Source organism: Atta colombica, unplaced genomic scaffold (assembly GCF_001594045.1).
Source record: "Atta colombica isolate Treedump-2 unplaced genomic scaffold, Acol1.0 scaffold20, whole genome shotgun sequence".
Classification (NCBI taxonomy): Eukaryota; Metazoa; Arthropoda; class Insecta; order Hymenoptera; family Formicidae; genus Atta; species Atta colombica.
This window is the reverse complement of record NW_017259294.1, coordinates 133,247-153,599: the sequence shown is the minus strand read 5'-3', so window position 1 is coordinate 153,599 and position 20,353 is coordinate 133,247. Positions and strand designations below refer to the sequence as shown.

The 20,353-nt window shown below is 37.6% G+C and overlaps 1 protein-coding gene across 1 annotated transcript in view; it reads left to right on the top strand.

Moving 5' to 3' along the window:
* Positions 1 to 20,353, top strand: part of LOC108687088 (cilia- and flagella-associated protein 58-like) — a 383,240-nt gene that overhangs the window by 251,584 nt on the left and 111,303 nt on the right. The window lies entirely within an intron of this gene.

The following is a 20,353-nucleotide window of genomic DNA, read 5'->3' as shown; positions in this document are numbered from 1 at the left end:
GCATTGTCATGCTGCAAAATCACTTTATCGTGTCTCTCGTTGTATTGCGGCCGTTTGTCTTTCAATGCTCGGCTCAATTGTGCATCAATTGCGTTCAATACCGATCGCCTGTGATTGTTTCAGTCGGTTTTAACAGTTCATAATACACTACGCCGAGCTGGTCCCACCAAATACAGAGCATGACCTTGGACGTCAAAATCACTGTTCTTGAAGCGGTTGAAACCACTCACGACACGTTCTTTCACCAATAGCGGCCTCACCATTAGTATTTGAGAGCATTCGATGAGCCTCAGCCGCAGATTTCTTCATATTGAAGCAAAAAATTAAAACCTCCCGCAAATGACGAGAATTTGGCTCGTAAACTGACATTTTCAATCGAAAATAACTTTATGATGCAGACACAAATCGACTAATGTTTCTATGGGGTTATGTTGACAGATGCCCAAATTTATTGTATGACTTCTATGATCTATTTATTTCGACCACCACTTACCGCTAAAGCCATCTATAGGAAAACGGCGGAAGCAAAGTTGTACACATAATAACAATCATGCTGAAGCGTCGCCTGGTCAAACGATCTTTCAAGTTTAACGCGGAATAATATATTCTAAGTAATGTGTGGTTTATAATAATATAACTGCTGTGTAATCTCCCAGTCAGAAATAATTTTTCGAAAAGACGTCGTTTTGTTGAAAATAAAAGTCGAAAATTTTCGAAATTTCTATTGATTTTGACGGATTTTTTATTTCAATTTCGATTAATTTTCGAGTTAGAAATAAAGTCTTGAATTAATCTTCCCAATGATATTGGAAATATGTATAATATAAACCAACCATTCATTGATTTAAAAATCGAGATTGTTTCGATATCGATTCGAGGATGAATGTCGAAGATATTTTGTCTTGATTTCGTGTTTATTTATAGTAAGAGGTAATTAACAACATTTATGATAAGGACGATAGAGAATTTTTGCGATACTGTTTCAAATACAGTGAATGCTAAGGTTATCTTTTTCTTAACAACTAATTAAGAAAAGGATAACTTTAACGTTTACAAAAATTCTCTTATATATTATTCCTTGAAATTCTTCAACACAAAAGTAACGTAATAAGATTATATTAAATAAACTACGAAGTACAAATAAAAATAATGTTATTCAGCAAGAGAGTAGAACAATAAAATAAAGATTCAACTATTGGTTAAAGAGGAAAACATTGTAGAAAGTTTAGAATTAATACACAAGAAGAAAAATAATAATAAGAAGAATAATGATATTATTAAATTTTAATTCAGAAATTATTAGACTAATTAAAAATTGAATTACAATCGGTATTACAATTTGTAAATGAATAACTTTACTGTTTATATTAATATGCACTTAGAATATAAATCATTCTTCACACTTTTAAAAGAACTATGCTTAAGAATGATATGATGAATTGCCATAAAAAAAGTATAAAGTTATTAACGATACATTATTTCCTTTACAAAAATAAATGACATTATCACAGCATGCAGATATGTTGTCATTTGGAAAGTATATCTTACAATTAATAATTCTTTTTTTTATAAAATGTTTCTCACAAAGAAAAATTTAGAGATCAATAATAAAATTGAATTGTATATTTTTAATCAAAATACCATTTCTTTGTGTGTAGAATGATATATAAAAGAATTCTCTCAGTACTTGTACTTAAAATACAAATCATTTCTTATTCTTTTAAAACAACTATGCTTAAGAATTATATATTATAAATAACAAAAAAATTTAATAAGATACACGCAATCTTATACTTTTTTCTGTCTCCCGCAAGAAAAATTTAAAAATCATTAATTGGATTGAATCATATCACATAAATAAAAATATTATTTCTTTGTATAAACGACATAATAAAGATTCTCTTATTGTTAGACAGGGAGTTACATCAACATATTGGTCAATATGTCAGATTGTCTTCTTTAGCAAATACATATGGACAATTACACTTATGAAATTGATTACAATAATTACATTAATAAAATGTAATCACTTAATCACATATATCTGCTGGATGGTAGGCAGTTTGACATACTGACCAATATGTTAATGCAATATTTTACTTTGAATACAAATTATCTCTTATTTTTTTAGAAGGATTATGCTTAAGGATTATAAAAATCTTAATTATTAAACAATAGGTTCTTTAAAAAATATGGATGTTCCGTTAAGACTATAATAAGCATAGATTCCTGAGATCATTTCAAGATGAAAATCTTAATAATCTAAATATCGAGATTATAGTCGAGTTTTTAAATTATAAGTATTTCAAGTTAGCGAAAGTTCACGCTTTCAGGCATAGATAGTATTTTTGTCATACTATACTGACGAACTTTAGGCGGTATAATTCGCTAAATACTTATAATTCAAGAACTATTATAGCCTTAACATTTAAATTAAATTTTATAATTTTCTCAAAATGATCTCAGAAATCTACTCTGTTATGGTGATTGGACATATATATATATTAGGTGTACAACTTTGCTTCCGCCGTTTTCCTATAGATGGCTTTAGCGGTAAGTGATGGTCGAAATAAATAGATCATAGACGTCATACAATAAATTTGGGCATCTGTCAACATAACCCCATAGAAACATTAGTCGATTTGTGTCTGCATCATAAAGTTATTTTCGATTGAAAATGTCAGTTTACGAGCCAAATTCTCGTCATTTGCGGGAGGTTTTAATTTTTTGCTTCAATATGAAGAAATCTGCGGCTGAGGCTCATCGAATGCTCTCAAATAGTTATGGTGAGGCCGCTATTAGTGAAAGAACGTGTCGTGAGGGGTTGCAACGCTTCAACGGTGATTTTGACGTCCAAGGTCATGCTCTGTATTTGGTGGGACCAGCTCGGCGTAGTGTATTATGAACTGTTAAAACCAACTGAAACAATCACAGGCGATCGGTATCGAACGCAATTGATGCGTTTGAGCCGAGCATTGAAAGACAAACGGCCGCAATACAACGAGAGACACGATAAAGTGATTTTGCAGCATGACAATGCTCGACCCCATGTTGCGAAAGTCAAGACATACTTGGAAACGTTGAAATGGGAATTCCTATCCCACCCGCCGTATTCTCCAGACGTTGCTCCCTCTGACTATCACTTGTTTCGATCAATGGCACACGGCCTGGCTGACCAGCACTTCCGGTCTTATGAAGAAATAAAAAATTGAATCGATTCGTGGATAGCCTCAAAAGAGCACCAGTTTTTTCGACGCGGGATTCGTACGCTACCCGAAAGATGAGAGAAAGTAGTGGCCAGCGATGGACAATACTTTGAATCATAAATGTATAACCAGTTTTTTACAATAAAGCCTCGATTTTCGAAAAAAAACGGCGGAAGCAAAGTTGTGCACCTAATATATCATTCGTATATTTTTTATTTCGGCAAAGCCGAACTCATGCCTAGTTTAGATTGGACGCAGCAAGCGTCCAATTTAGCTGGTTGTAATTAAAGTACAGAATGAGTAGCATATTTACCAATTGAAGAAGTGGTGTAGTGGGTAACATAAAAGATTCATAATCGAACCGGTGGTTCGAATTCCATTAAGGTGTGATTTTTAATACCAATTTAAAATAGTTAATTTCAGGTATAATTATTATAAATGTCTTAGGAATAAAATTTGTAACCCTCAAACATGAATGATTTTTTTTCGAATATTAAACTAGTGTCAACTCGGATCCAATCCATTTCAATCCATTCAATTCATTTTTACGGAAAGTACGCATTAAAAAAATTTTAATCCATTATAATCCATTTTTATTTGCTGAATAATAAAATCGGTCGACTGCTTCTTATTGTCGAATGAATGCGTGTCGTATTAGTATTATATCAGTAATAGATGTTCCTTTCTTTGAGTGTTTTACAGTTAACGAATAATTAATCGATAGAGATTGATACATATAATTAAATAATAGATTTGATATTAAAATCAGTCGACTGTTTTCTCATCATTGAGTAAACATGTCGTTAGTAAATAATGATGTGTTTCATTCTTCAAAAGATGCTTTCAGCGCCACAGAATGACTAATTATTATGAATCATTGATAAAAATACTTAACTATAAATAAAAATATATTAGTAGATTTCCCGTTTTCTTCAAGTGAACTACTAGTAAATAGTTTATATGTGAAGAGGCGCTAACCTGAATGTACGTTAAAATGACACATTTTATGAGAAAAGTAAAAGCAATTAATATTGTATTACTCAACTACTTATGTTAATACTATTGTATATGTTTAACTATTATTGTATGTATATTTATTTATTATTCGTATTGTGCATGCATACCATATATGTATAATGTATATTAGAATGACATTATATGTATTAAAATTATATGTAAATATTTATTTATTTAATTATTTATATTATTACAGTGCATTACACGAATGCCTGGATTTGATTTTAGAAGTCTATGTTTCTTAGTTATTTTTACGACTGATACGACCGAATGTTGCAGGGATGCATCAGGGATGAATATATTGTAGTGTTAGTAAATTGTGTTTTGACAGCCGAGTGGCGGAACCTCAATTTTGATCAATAGTAGCATAACAAGGCGGGTTCTAATGGGGCTAGAGGAGAGCGCGGGGGGTATTCGTAGGCGCGGAGGGGAAGGCGCAGAGGGTACTAGTAAGCGCGGGGAAGGAGGAGAAGGGTGCGGGAAGTCCCCAGCGCTATCGATGTATGTTTATAATGTTGCCGCCATGTTGTGGCATCACGTATCATTGGGGACCGTCATCTCACATCCTGCCGCCACCCCGCCGCCGCTGCCGCCGCGTTCACCTCAAAATGCGTTTTTGGGCCGCCACCGCCGCAGACCCCGTGTTCACCCCAAAATGTGTTTCGGGCCGCTGTCGCCGTAGACCCCCTCGAAACCGCGGTTATTATAACGCGAATAAGATGTTTTATCTAGATGACACATCATTGATGTTTTCACAGATCTTTCTTTCAAGATCAGAAGCATCGATAAAGATATTTATCTAGGAAGAACCGTGAGATCGGTGACACGTCGCGATGTGTTAAGAGAGAAGTACCGATAACGATATTTTTTTTCTAAGAAGAGATCGGTGACACATCGTCACTACTGCGACTCAATAGGGATGGTAGATAAAGGGACAAAGAAGTCACAAAAATATATAATGGAATCATTATAAGCGCGCGGCACTTCAGTTGGCGCCTTTAAAGATTACCGAATCGTATACAATACAATAAGTATAATGTATAAAAAGTATGGTTATATAAGTTATATAAGTATAATGAAAAGTATGGTTGACCATCGTGCAGACATTGAGGACATGGATGGTGTGAATACAGACAAGTTACTTGAAGCAATGGAAATAGAATTTGAGAACATAATGGACGATGTAGAAGTCAAGAATATCAGAAACATTGAGAACATAGCTAACGTAGCCGATATATTAGAAATGGATCCAGAATAGTTCGCGAATATCAGAGACGAAGTATTCAAAGAAATGAAAGTAGACTTTGAGAATATAATGGACGAAGAGTCTGACTAAGAAATGCTATCCGATGATAGTGAATGTGCTAGTGATATGAGCGAGTATGAAATCGATCGCGTAGAAAAATTTGTACAGCTTTCGGAAATCCGTACGCTTGTATTAAACACTGTGTGATCCACAATTATTATTCAACGGGTGGTGCTTTAACTGTATGCACAGCATGCATGATTCATATAGCTGACATTAACGATGTAGGAAAGTATCATATCAGGGAGCATGAGACTGGTTCTTTCGGTAGGCTAGACAGCAAATCGTGCACGAATTGCAAAGGACCTTTATAAGATCCTCTCGTGCAGCATGTGCCCACTCTGCACACATTAAAAAAGAACTATTGTGAACAGTATTGGAAAATATGTGGGAAGACTATAATATAGATGATGTGCTGTATGTTCTCGATAATCTGCAAAAAAGAGACACAGATGTGCGAATATCGCCGGTGCAATTCCTACGCGATTGAGAATTCGATAATGGGAATACGTAATGGAAAACATGGAATAGTTATTAAAGAGTCTGTTTCTGATCTGGTCTTTACTTGCGCGACAGAAAGTGTACTCACGGTTACGAGGACGATGAGTATGAAAAGAGACATTGGTGGAATAGAAATGTAATAAAGGACGATTATTATTGGGCGAAGAAAATCGCAGATAAGAGCCAAGGTTGGTGCATGTACATTAAAATTCCCGCGGGTAATGAAAAATGTGACGAACTGATTATTGACAATATATGGATGAAATTTCGTGATTGCAATCTTGCACTAAAACTGTTTTTCAATAGATGCGACGAACAATGCTTTGAGTGCGAACAGTGCACTTTCGCAAACAAACATAATGAAAAGATGTTAGAAGGTTATCATATTCTAAATATGTCACGATGTTGCAACGTGTGTGAACGAATCACGTGCAAGTGCTCCGTGGAAGAGTGATCTAAAACTGTGAAAAGACATGGAAAATCATGAGCGAGTGGAACGCGAACTGTTGGAGCAGTGTGGCCAGATCGCTACTCTGGTGGAGTGTTTTGCGTGATTGCAACGATGCGACGAGTGCATCGAGTAGCTCGAAGAACTTTGTCGTGCCAAGCGTCCGCGCCTCGCTGTTGGACACAGACAATTCGTGGTAGCGAGGATTGCGCGACTCGCGGGTGCAAAGTCGCAATTGGACGTTTCGTGCACATTGATGGCGAGTAGCAACGAATGATCTCTTGTCTGGCGAGAGATCGACGCCGCGTTCGAGAGTCATATATTGACAGGTGCGGTGATAAACTCTAATCACATCGAGCCGCGACGGTTTTTAGAAGACGCTGGAAATGTAGCTCTAGAACGAGTGCGAGACGCTGTAGAAAGATACGGTGTAAAAGTGAACACCGTGTTCATCGGTAAGTTCGTGACGAAGAATAAACGTGCTAATATGAGCATAGTTACAAAGAACAGCGAGATACACCGATTTGCGCGTGTGGTACGAGCAGCATGTCATCGAGCCTATCCTAGCATCGCTTGAAGAGCGTTCTAGGAACGCGACAGCGGGTGGGCATTGTCACGTATATTTAATTTGACTATCAATGTGAACAAACTAAATCCCCTGCGCGCGGAATGTCATCGTCAACTCAAACATTGAGTTCTCAATGACTTTAAAAGACATTTCTAAATTCGAACGGTTGAACACGGTGTCGATCAACGTATACGGCATCGAGAATAAACAAGTCATTCCTCTGCGGTTTATCGATAACAAGAAGGAGAAGCACGTCAATCTCTTGTATCTACAAGATTCACACAACGACAACCTTGGCCACTTTGTGTGGATAAAAAATCTATCGCGTCTCGCAGAGTGAGCTCGCAGATTAGTGGGAAAAAAAACCAAAAAATTTTTCTGCGATCGGTAAGTATAATAAGAAAAGCCAATAAAAAAAAACAGTAAAAAAAGAAATAATGAAAAATGATTTCTCTATTATTTACAGGTGTCTCCATTACTTCAGTTCCTGCGAAAAATTGCAATTGCACGAAGTGGATTGCCAGAAGATCAACGATTGCGCTATCCGACTGCCGAGCAAGGACGATAAGTGGCTCGAATTTGATAACTACAGCAACCGGGAACGAGGACCGTTCATCGCTGACCTGGAATGCATCCTATGTAAGACAGAATCCGACAAGAAAGACACGTCGTCGTACGCGTATCAGCGGCATGAAGCGTTTAGCATAGGCTATTACGTACGATGCGAGTACGACGACACATTATCGTCGTATTACTTCCGTCGCGATGAAGACTGTATAATCTGGTTCGCGCAACAACTCATCGATTTGGCACATCGCGTGAAAAATATCGTATCCGCCAACGTGCTCATGGAAATGTTGTCTAAACAGCAATGGGAGGCATACTGTAGCGCGTTGTCACATCATTTGCGAGAAACCGTTCGCGCCGGACGATACGCGATCATTGTCATCTCACCGGTAGATACCGCGGTCCAGCGCATTCAAATTGTAACATAAATTATAAAAATTCATTCTATATTCCGATCGTATTTCACAATTTATCAGGCTATGATGCTCATTTTATAATTAAAGAAATTGCTACTGCATACGATGGACATGCAGATGTACTACCGATAACGAAGGAAAAATTTCATTCACCAAACATGTCGATAGCACCAAAGACAAAACTGAAAAGAATTTTCAGAAAAATAGTATAAAATTAAGATTCTTTCAAATTTCTAAATGTAAGCCTCGATAAATTGGCGTCGTATCTCGACAAAGATAAATTAAAAATTGTACGTTCCGAATTTTGCAAGCTCAGCGCGGAGAATTTCGATCTTCTCACACGAAAAGATGTCTTTCCGTACGAATACATTGACTGCGTCGAAAAATTGCAGGACACGCGCTTACCACCGCGCGAATTATTTTTCAGTTCGTTGACAGGCGATACCGTATCCGAGAGCGATTACGCTCACGCTGTGAACATATGGCAGCGATTCTCTATCCGAACGCTCGATGTTCAGTGATTTGTACTTGAAAACTGATGTCTTGTTATTAGCCAACATTTTCGAAAATTTCTGCAATAGTTGCATCGCGAGTTACTATCTCGATCCCGCGCATTATTATACATTGCTAGGTTCACGTGGGACGCCATGCTGAAACATACACATATAAGATTCGAGTTGCTCACCGACATTGATATGATCATGTTCATCGAGCGCGGTATACGCGGCGATCTCAGTCAATGTTCCAGCAAATACGCACAGGCTAATAACAAGTACATGCGTTCGTTCGATCATCAAAACCATCGTACTTCATGTATTACGATGTGAATAATTTGAACGGATAGGTGATGTGTCAACTTTTGCCATACGCCGAATTTCAATGGATCGAAGACGCTGCGAACTTTGATGTGAGCGCGATCGCTCCGGATTCATCCACCGGTTATATTCTCGAGGTCGACCTCGAATATCCGCAGCATCTACATGATCGACACACTGACCTACCGTTCTGCCCAACGCGCGATAAACCACCCGGCAAGCGCAAAGATAAACTTCTAGACGTTGTATAAGCAACGTTACGTCATCCATTATCACAACCTGCAGCAATGTACTCGTCACGGTCTTTGCGTAACAAAGATCCACCGGGTACTACAATTCGCTCAATCTCCATGGCTCCGCGATTACATTGAACTCAATACACAATTTAGAACGCGCGCAAACAACGATTTCGAAACAAATTTATATAAAATAATGAACTCGATATTCAGTAAGACCATGGAGAATGTGCGCAATCACGTTGATGTAAAATTAATAACAAAATGGGACGGACGGTACGGCGCGAAGGCAATAATTGCGAAACCGAATTTTCACAGCCGCAGTGTCTTTGCGGAAAATTTGATTGCCGTCGAAATGCGTAAACTTGAGGTAAAGTTCAACAAGCCGATTTACGTGGGTATGTACATACTCGACATATCGAAAGTCTGCTTGTACGAATTTCACCATGAGTACATGTCACCGATGTATCGCGATAAATGCAAGATCATGTACACCAACACGGACAGTCTCATTTATCATATAGAATGCGACGATGTTTACAAGAATATGAAACGCGATATCGCTAGATTCGACACGAGCAATTATCCGGCAGACAACGTGTACGGTATGTCTCTCGCGAACAAAAGAGTACTCGGCCTGATGAAAGATGAAAATAATGGTGCGATAATAACCGAATTCGTTGGACTGAGAGCGAAGATGTACGCGGTGAGAGTGGACGGCAAGGATATTAAAAAAATGAAAGGTATAAAGAATAACGTCGTAGCACGAACGATAACGTTCGATGATTACACGCGGTGTTTGAAGGAAGAGATCGAAATGACTCGCCATCAATCGTGTATACAATCTAAATTACATGAGGTGTACACGATATCCGAATCGAAAATCGCTCTGAGTCCATACGATGACAAACGATACGTCGTATCGGACGCAACGTTACCGTGGAGGCATTGGCGTATATCTTTGTATAATATATGTTACTATTGTGTATTACTTATTGTAATTTACACTTTTTTCACATTTATACAAGTATTATTAACATGTTTTTATGTAATAGTATTTATTATTAATATTACAATTATTATACTTTCATATAATACATATCATATGTTTTTGACATATCATATGTTTTTATATACTACTAGTATTTTAATTTTACATTTTATGTATCCCATATTTCTTTTTATCATTTATGCATATTACTATTATGTATCACTATTATTTTAATATACACGTAATGCATGTTTTTTTTTTACATAAGTATTATTATTATATTTTATATAGTACCATTTATTATATATTACTATTATTTTTTCATTTCATGTATCGTACATTTATATCTGTATATTCCAAAATGAAGATAGAAAGGATAATAAAAAAATACGTTTATATTTATATTTATATTGATATATTTTTATATGTAGAAATAAAAATACACAAATCAAAATTTTATCAAATGACATTGTTTTTGTGTATCCATGAATTGTGCGATCCATCGAATCCCAGCATTTGACGTACACCTTATCTCCTTTCCTGCGCAGTACTTTCTTCACGAGACACACGTCCGGATGAGTAGCGCGATGCAACTCAGGCTTGTAAAATGCTCCAGCGACGGATTTTCCTCGAGTAGATAGGTTATAAGATTAGTACGCTATCTTAACGATTGTAAATACCTCAGTGGTCCAATTTGGTGTGTAACCCTTTTCAAAAATCGTCTTGTACTTGCTTACGCGTACCGAATCGCCCACTTTAAATTTTGACGGACCAGCAATCTTTATCGCGCTGTACAACGTGTCCAAGAGTCTTTCGGCAATCGCGGGAGTTACGTCAGCAGGTCGCGTGCCGATAGCATCTGATGCTTGTAATCTGACACGAGACGCGGTAGCTCGTTGATCCACTTATAATTGCCGTTGAGTGTAAACATCTTCCACATGTCGTTTTTGAGCGTGCGATTGAACCGCTCGACTATTGACGTTTTCAACGTTGAATACGTGGAATAGTGACTAACGTCGTGTTTTTTCAAGATTTTCTGTACATCGGCGTTGTAAAATTCCTTCTCCATATCCGTTTGTAAATTTTTCGGGCATCTTCCACTCGCTCGAATTATCTCAGCGATAACATTAGCAGTCTCGCTTCCATCCTTGCTCTTGAGCGGTACGGCCCAACGCGTACTTGCTCAACACATCGATGACGAGTATGTAGTGGTGACCTCTGTTGAAGCCTGAGTACGGACGCATCTCGATGATATCAGTCTGCCACAGATCGTCGTATCTTCGAATTATGACGCGCCTTCGCAGAAAATTTCTTCTCGCCGGAGCATGCAATTCCTCGATGAGGTCGACGTCTCTCGGAGCTAATTTTTCTCTTTTCGCTGCATCTCTTTTTCATGATTCAACGCCTAATACACAGAGCAAAAGAATTTCTTTTTTCTCATTGACACCACTCGACTGACTCGTTTCGTCTATACGCGATTTAATTTATAATAAGACCAGCTTCGCGAAGTTCCTCGATGATCGATAACATCTCGTTGTCGTGAGCATTGTTGCCCGCTCGGTGCGAAGCGTCGAGCAATCGTAGACGATCCACCAGTTCGTTGGGATCATCCCAATGCACGTAATCAATCGCGTTGTTATTCAATATCATTGCATGAGGTAATCCCTTTCCAGATTTCTTCTTCTGTTTCTTGGGTGTGATCGACATTAACAGCGCGATTACGTATTTGTACTCATATCCCCTATTGCTTAATAATCGGCCCTGCGATTGATGCTTATGTGCGCGTTCGTTGCCAGCAACATGCTCTTGTACTTGTTCATATCATCTTCCGTATAAAGGAAATCATCGGGAATTCTCTTAAAAATCAACTCATAATAAGATCAGGTGTACCGTACACCATAGATAATTATGTTGTCCGCATCATCCACATCGAAACGTTTATTGCCAAACATCAATCCATTCTTGTGTAGGTAAACGTCGTACACATAATCTACATCGCTCTTCTGTTTATCGCGTTCCCCTCAGGATAGTCTCGACATACTTTTGACCCAGCGGGCCTAAGCCGGCTCGTAATGCCTCTCGACCTACCGACGTTTGCAACCGATTTTGAACCTTCGTCGCTAGCGAATCTTCCGTCGTTTCGAAAACATTCGACTCAATCGTCGGTACGATTTTGCTACGCGGTGTGGAGGTTATCGGCTGTACACGAGCGATCGATCATCGGATTTACGCGGAGTCGCGGAACGCTCGAACTTCTTGCTTGCTTTCTCTCCCTCCTCCTCCTCCTCCTCCTCCTCTTTCTCCTCCTCTTTTCTCTCACGCTTAGAGGCAGATGCTGCGTTATCGTCGCGCGACTGTCTCTTTATCGCGCGCACGGGACTGTCAACAATATGCTGCAGAGGTTTGATAATAGATTTAAAATGCCTGTCCAATGCCATGTCCTCCTCGATTCTACCGGTCTTTAGAGCGCGATGTTTCTTGCGGATCGACTCGCTCGATCTTCTCGATCTCCCTCACAATTTTTTCACGCGCGTGCACATCAGTCATGTTCATGTTTCTCTGGCGAAGTATCGACAACGACTAGTTACGTTACAGTATCACGAACTCGTTAAATCCCTTTCTGTATCTCCCGTCTTTAAACGTACTGTCCTTGTCTATTACTAAAAATCTATATCTTTTTTGCCAACAGTCGCGACACAACAAATAAAATTCATCGTATGACATATCGGTATTCACATGATCGTTGTAAACGTTTCAAGTTGGTACAATCTTGTTTGAACAGGATCAATAGGTTCGCATTGTCACGTATTAGATGTTTAGGTATCCTCGCGTACGTTTGACAGAGATAGAAGCAGTCAACGTTCGATGGCGGCCCATCGAAAAGTTCTCTCACCACATCCTGTTTGTCGAATTATCGTGAATCTGGACAAATGCGACAGGGCCCTTCTCACTGGATAGCATACGCGAAGAGAAACAACCGCATTGTGTACTTTGACAGTTTCGATAATCTTCGACCGCTCAAGGAACTGGTGCGATATTTCAGGAACGATGCTATGACGATAGAGTACAATCGCACGTCCAATCAGACGTACGATCAAAGCTTCTGTGGACAAATGTGCCTACAGTTTCTACAAACGGTAGACGAGCGTGAATTTAAAAAGCTGGACGAGATGCTGTGAAATCTTAGTATTAGTCGAACGCTTTTTCCATCATGTCGTTGACGCTTACGCTGAGCGGGAAGAGCACCGTCCTTGCGGCGAACTACTTTCCCGCCATAGATTTGAGTGATGGAGATTACGAGCTCAGTCTGGAATTTTTGAGACTTATCACACGATACCGAATGTGAATGAATCGAACAACAAATTTTATTTCACCAAAGACGACGCGGAAATTACAATTCCCGAAGGTTCATATGAAGTGCGAGACATAAATGAATTTTTGAAACTCGCGATTTTACGGAAACGTCCACATTGCGATGCGTTTGAAACGTTGACGTAATTCATAGTGACAACATCAACAACAACAACATCAATGACACTGATGACGATAATAGTGAAGGTGGAGAATACCCGATTACGCTCCGCGCAAACTATAATACGATGAAATGCGAGATTAGATGTGCATACAGAATAAACTTTGGCAAGCCCAACAGCATTGGATCGCTGCTGGGATTCTCATCGAAGCGTATGCCGCGAAAGTGACACGAATCGGACGTGTCAATCAACATAATGAATGTAAATGTTATCCGCGTAGAGTGTAACGTGACCGCGGGCGCGTACAGCAAAAGTATGCACAAGATACACGAATTTTCGCCGTGCCTCCAGAATATAAGATATCGGAGAGACCGGCGCAGATCATTTACTTGCCGATCATCGCACGGAGCATTACGGATCTAACAATACGCATCGTGGACCAGAACGAACGATTGATCGATTTTCGAGGAAAAGAGATCACCCTAGATTGCACATACTACGGCGACAGTGATAACACGAGCGTGAGATGCTCGTGCTGAACGGAACGAAGCGTACGCAGAGATAACGCATTCTTTACAAGGCCAGTGATGTCACAGTTCGATAACACTCATTTTAATACGATTTTAATACGAGCGCGCAACGACAACAATTGTTTAATGGGAGATCCGGCGACAGAACCAACGCTCGAATTATTCAAAGTACAGTGGCGAATGCCGCACGTGTTATTGAGCGAGATAAATAAGTTATCGATGCTACGCGCTTTGGAAAGCGGACGATATCTGAGCATGGCTTTTCACTCGTGGGATCTGTACGAATTTCCGCTCTTGCAGAGCACAACCAAACATTCGTGGGCCAAGACGGCTACTCAGCTCGAGAAGCCGCGTTACGTCATTTTCGCTATGCAAACGGGTCGAAAAAACGTCATGTCTGAAGATATAAGTCGATTCGACGATTGCAAATTAACCAATGCGAAACTCTATCTGAATTCGGAATGTTATCCGTATGTTGACTTGAATCTGGATTTTGATAAAAATTGATGTGCAATTCTGTGCGCGTGTTTCTGCAAGGGCTACTATGGATACGAGTATCTCGAGCCGAGTCTCACCTTTACGACTTCTTCTTTAAAAGAGGGGAGGATTACTCCCTCTTCTATTCTAGAAGTTTTATCATATACATCGCAATTTACGCGGATGCAATCAGTCTTGCGAAATCCGCTTGTACGAACGGTTGAAAAATGTACTTCGCTAAAGACAGCATTATACGAAACGGAGGACTGCAAAAACATGTAAGTTTCAACATTCTATATACAAAAGAAAACATTGTTTAACATTATGTACACAACATGGAGCATCGTGCGGTGCGTTTATTGAGCAGACGTTATGATCTGACGGCTACGGGCTACAAATATTTGGAAATTGGAATCAACGTTGGTCCACCGAGTTATGTGGAGATCGCCCTGAGAGATCATCGAGGATACGAACTGTCGCTATCTCGAAACGTGGAAGGGCCTTTACGAGCAGCAATGGAATATTTACAAGATGCTACGAAACGAATATAAAGATAATTTTATAAGCATTGGATCGCTAATCGTTAATGTTTGCACGCTGAATGATGTTACACTCGTACGTCCCGATTCTTCATCCGTACGCATTACGATGACGGAAACGACGCTACGACGTATGTTTGAATTTGACGGATGTATCGACGTAACGTTCGAGCGATTAGCCCGACTCGTCGATACGGTTGATGCTAAATATACGTGATTCTCCAACATCGCGTCTAAGAACGCTATATGTGATAGCGACATTTTCAATGGACATCAGCTCGTCGAGTGCGAACTATTGGCTTTTAATACATACAAAAAAAGAAATGATGTAATAACATGTGAATAAAAAATTGTTTCGTTCCCATTACTATATATGTACTATACTTTCTTTATTTCTCATTCTTCCATTCACCCATCCATTCATCCTATACCTCGACACTCCATCGAATGATTTCCTAAGTTAACGAACTTTAACGATTAATATTTCGATTTGCGAAGTTTCTTTTGTTCGTTCATTTCATAAAAAAAAACACGTCAAATGAGTTTGATCGAAATTGGATGTGAGGGAACTAAACTTATACAATAACATTTATCACTGAGATAAATTTTTTTAAACGAATTAAATATTGCCATTCTTTTTCAAGAAGTGAAATAACATGTTTCACTCTTTTTCAAAATTAACTACAACTTTGCTTCCGCCGTTTTTTTTCCGAAATTCGAGGCTTTATTGTAAAAAACTGGTTATACATTTATGATTCAAAATATTGTCCATCGCTGGCCACTACTTTCTCCCATCTTTCAGATACGAATCCCGCGTTGAAAAAACTGGTCATCTTTTGAGGCTATCCACGAATCGATCCAATTTTTTACTTCTTCATAAGACCGGAAGTGCTGGTCAGGCTGTGTGCCATTGATCGAAGTGATAGTCAGAGGGAACAACATCTGAAGAATACGGCGGGTGGGGTAGGGCTTCCCATTTCAACGTTTCCAAGTATGTCTTGACCACTTTCGCAACATGGGGTCGAGCATTGTCATGCTGCAAAATCACTTTATCGTGTCTCTCGTTGTATTGCGGCCGTTTGTCTTTCAATGCTCGGCTCAAATGCATCAATTGCATTCGATACCGATCGCCTATGATTGTTTCAGTCGGTTTTAACAGTTCATAATACACTACGCCGAGTTGGTCCCACCAAATACAGAGCATGACCTTGGATGTCAAAATCACCGTTCTTGAAGCGTTGAAACCACTCACGACACGTTCTTTCGCTAATAGCGGCCTCACCATAAGTATTTGAGAGCATTCGATGAGCCTCAGCCGCAGATTTCTTCATATTGAAGCAAAAAATTAAAACCTCCCGCAAATGACGAAAATTTGGCTCGTAAACTGACATTTTCAATCGAGAATAACTTTATGATGCAGACACAAATCGACTAATGTTTCTATGGGGTTATGTTGACAGATGCCCAAGTTTATTGTATGACGTCTATGATCTATTTATTTCGACCACCACGTACCGCTAAAGCCATCTATAGGAAAACGGCGGAAGCAAAGTTGTGCACCTAATATGTATGAATGGATATTTTCCACGTAAGAAAAAGAAATGGAATTATAGGTGTGAAAATAATGCAACGTGAACTTTCGACGGCGCAAATAATCGCGGCTATTATATATTAAGCTCTTATAAAGAGTGCTGCAACGATATAAGCGATACTTTTCTCGTACGGTACTTGTGGTCTGAATTGTTTTATATACAACTACTGCCTAAAGATAATCCTAGACAGGCTCGCTGCGGCGAAGGTTAAATCTCAGCGTCAGTCATTGTCTTACTTTGTCCGCGCGCAATCAGCTGTTATTGCATTATCATTTTTGGAAAATGTGATCCGGCTTCTAACGCGCAATTGAGTTTATGTTACTCTTTTTCTACATATTGTTTTTTGTTACTCACTGCATAAGCGACATTTTTCGATTCTGGCCGTATCGACTCTGTGTTAGAATCAAGATCATTCACACAAAGAAGTTTGTCTTTGTCCGCGCGCGATCGGATGTTATTGCATTATCATTTTTCTCAGTGTGCAAAAAATATTTTGCCGCTTAAAGTTATATTAAGTGACTGGGGTGATAGTGAAACTTAGTGACAATTATAGACATTAGTGTGGGTTTTTTTTTAAAAGAGTGTCACGCAATAATGAGCAACCTCAGAGAACTTCTAGAGATCCACTATGAGTATCCCGTTGAGGGGGTAAATAATTTTTTTCTTTCTTTGTATTTTTTTTTATTTGTATTTTATTTGTATTATTTGTATTTTTTTTTGCTGCTTTATGTTTATAACGCTTTTTTATTTTTCTTTTTCCAGTACATTATGATCGACAAAGGATTGTACGACTACAGTTGCTGAATGAAATGGGAATCCTGATAATCCCTTTGGTAAATTCTGTTTAAATTTAAAAAATATAAATTATAGAATATTTTCTAATTATCTTTTTTTTAAATTTACTTTGTTATACTTTTTTCCGGACACATCGTAGGCACATCAGAATCAAAGGCTTTATGAATATATATAACAGCCAAATGATACGTGCAGAGAGGCGGTGGGATCGGGAGGAACGAGATTCTTGGTTGGATGAAGACTTATACTCCGAACTTTTCGGCCTCCGATCGTACGAACCTGGAGCCGGAAGATTGGAATTGTAAGTTTCATAAAATTTTATGAAACTTAAGAAAATATGAATAAAATTAAAAAAAAAGGAATACTTATATTTATATTTATATTTTATATTTATATATTTATATTATTTTTCATCTGCAGAAGGCAATGGGGGCGGTGATCGCGACGGCGGCGGCCCGAAAACGCATTTTGGGGTGAACGCGACGGCGGCGTCGGCGGCGGGGTGGCGGCAGCGGGGTAGCGGCAGGATGTGAGGTGACGATCCCCAGTGATACAACATAGTGGACTCACGTATCATTATAAACACCGATAGCGCCGGAGACTTCTAGCACTCTCTTCCTCCTTCCCCGCCAATACTCCCCCGCGCCCCGCGTTCCCCTCAAGCCCCACGGGTTAGAACCCGCCTTGTTATGCTACTATCAATGAAATTTCTGAAATATTCCAAATTCCTTAATTGAAAGAAGTCGGAAATCGAAGCCTTTAATATATCAAATAAGTTGCAGTTTTGAAGAAATATAATTGCTTTTATACTTGCCAATAAGAAAATATACTTTGTGGTCCGTTTTTCTTACATAGGTAATAAAATATAAGCGAAGGATAGTTAAGAACGCAGTGTTTGTGATGAGAAGTGGTTTATTGGAGAACATGCACAGAAAGATAATCCCATATGTCTAATCATAAAGTATTTCATCAGGTTAAGAATGAAATTAGTAGATTTAAATTGATGCTTAGGGGGAGTAAATCATAATAAGTCGACGTAGATTTATCTTATTGCTGAATAAATATTTATATAATTTATACATATTATTACATGTTTCAGAAAAAACATTGTAGATACAGATGAATGGACAGATATATTTAAAATACGAATCAATTTCATGTAATATAATGTGATATATAATATACAATAAATGTAATATAACACACAATATTTTTATTTACATAAATAAATGCCATGCATAGCTTCGCTACAGTTTGCAACAATTTCGTTTTGCATAAAATTATATATATATTTATAAATTATATATATGTATGAAGTATTCTATATTACACCTGCAACACTCATCTTCCCCAAAAACTACACGAGATTCTATCACTGTGATACTCTTGCACTACATACTATGACTAAAGTCTTGTGCCTTTCTCCATATACATAATCTGCCGTCTTCAGCAGAAGAAAAGACCTTTAAAATTTTTAAAAAAGCATCATTATTTTCGCGATTAAAATATTAACATTGTCAGGCGATCAAAGCAAAAATATAAACATTTTATGTTTTTAATATTATTAATATTATTTTTAATATTGTTATTATTAATATTGTTTTGGTAATTATTTAGAATAGCATATCCCACCTAAAATCTTAATGAAAATACTTATCCGACGCGTTTTCACTCAAAATGAAAGAATCTGGCAAAAAAAAATGCGGCGATCGGTGAATTAAGATATTAAGCGTTCAAGTTCGAGATTTTAGAGATTAAGATATCTGTCATTCACACTTGTTGTAAAGCTACGCATACGTAATCTGTTCTTTTTCGAAGAATTCTGAAAGTTAATTAGGTGTAACTGAATAGTTAATAAATAATAAGTCAGGATGAGATAGTGTAGTTTGGAGCACTTTCATCTGATTGGTCTATATTTTAGGATTTAATGGAGTATGTCAATCAAACGAAAAAACTCTAAATGATCAATAAGCAATTGTTGTTCTGGAATACATATTTTTCTGCTGTAGACTGATTTAATAAGTAAAATGGCATATTCAGTAGAGCAACTGAATGAAAATTCTTGACTTGCTGTCTAAGATGTAGTTGAACATGTAAAATTGTGGCCAAAGTTTATCCGAAAATTGTTCTGAGATCGCAACTTAACCCATCACAAACGAATGATCCTCGTAAATTTCTCTTTTGTAAATGCAATATCGGAAGATTTTTTACACGACATCTTATCCCTTACATTAAAAAAAGCGTATACAAAAGATCAGAAACGCGCAATTCTACACTACAGGTTTAAATCATAATATCATTAATTTTAATTAACGAATTAAATGTTTAATTAAACGTAATGAAATGTTTGTAAATATTTTGTAAAATTTATAGCAATTTGGACAACAACAACGACAAAGTCATGTTTATAGCTTTAGTGTGTATTTCAAAGAAATGTTTAATTTTAATCCATAAGAAAAATCAGAGGTATATGATATATTTTAAATAATAAGTTCTATTCTATGCTTTAAAAACACAAAAGCACTATTTTAAAAACAACAATTCACTACTTTAAAAACGACAATTCATTACTTTAAAAATAATTCACTGTTTTAAAAATAATTCACTGCTTAAAGAACAATTTACTGCTTCAAAAACAACAATTCACTACTTTAAAAATACAAATTCACTATTAATGCAAAAAATTTGTATGTTTAAAATAGTGTATTGTTGTTTTTGAAGCAATGAATTGCTTTTAAAGCAGTGAATTGTTTTTGAAGTAGTGAATTGTTATTTCTAAAGCAGTAAATTTGTGTTTATAAAATAATAAATTTGTGTTTGTAAAGCAGAGAATTTGTGTAATTAAAGTAAATATTTTTAGGAATTGATGTTAGACA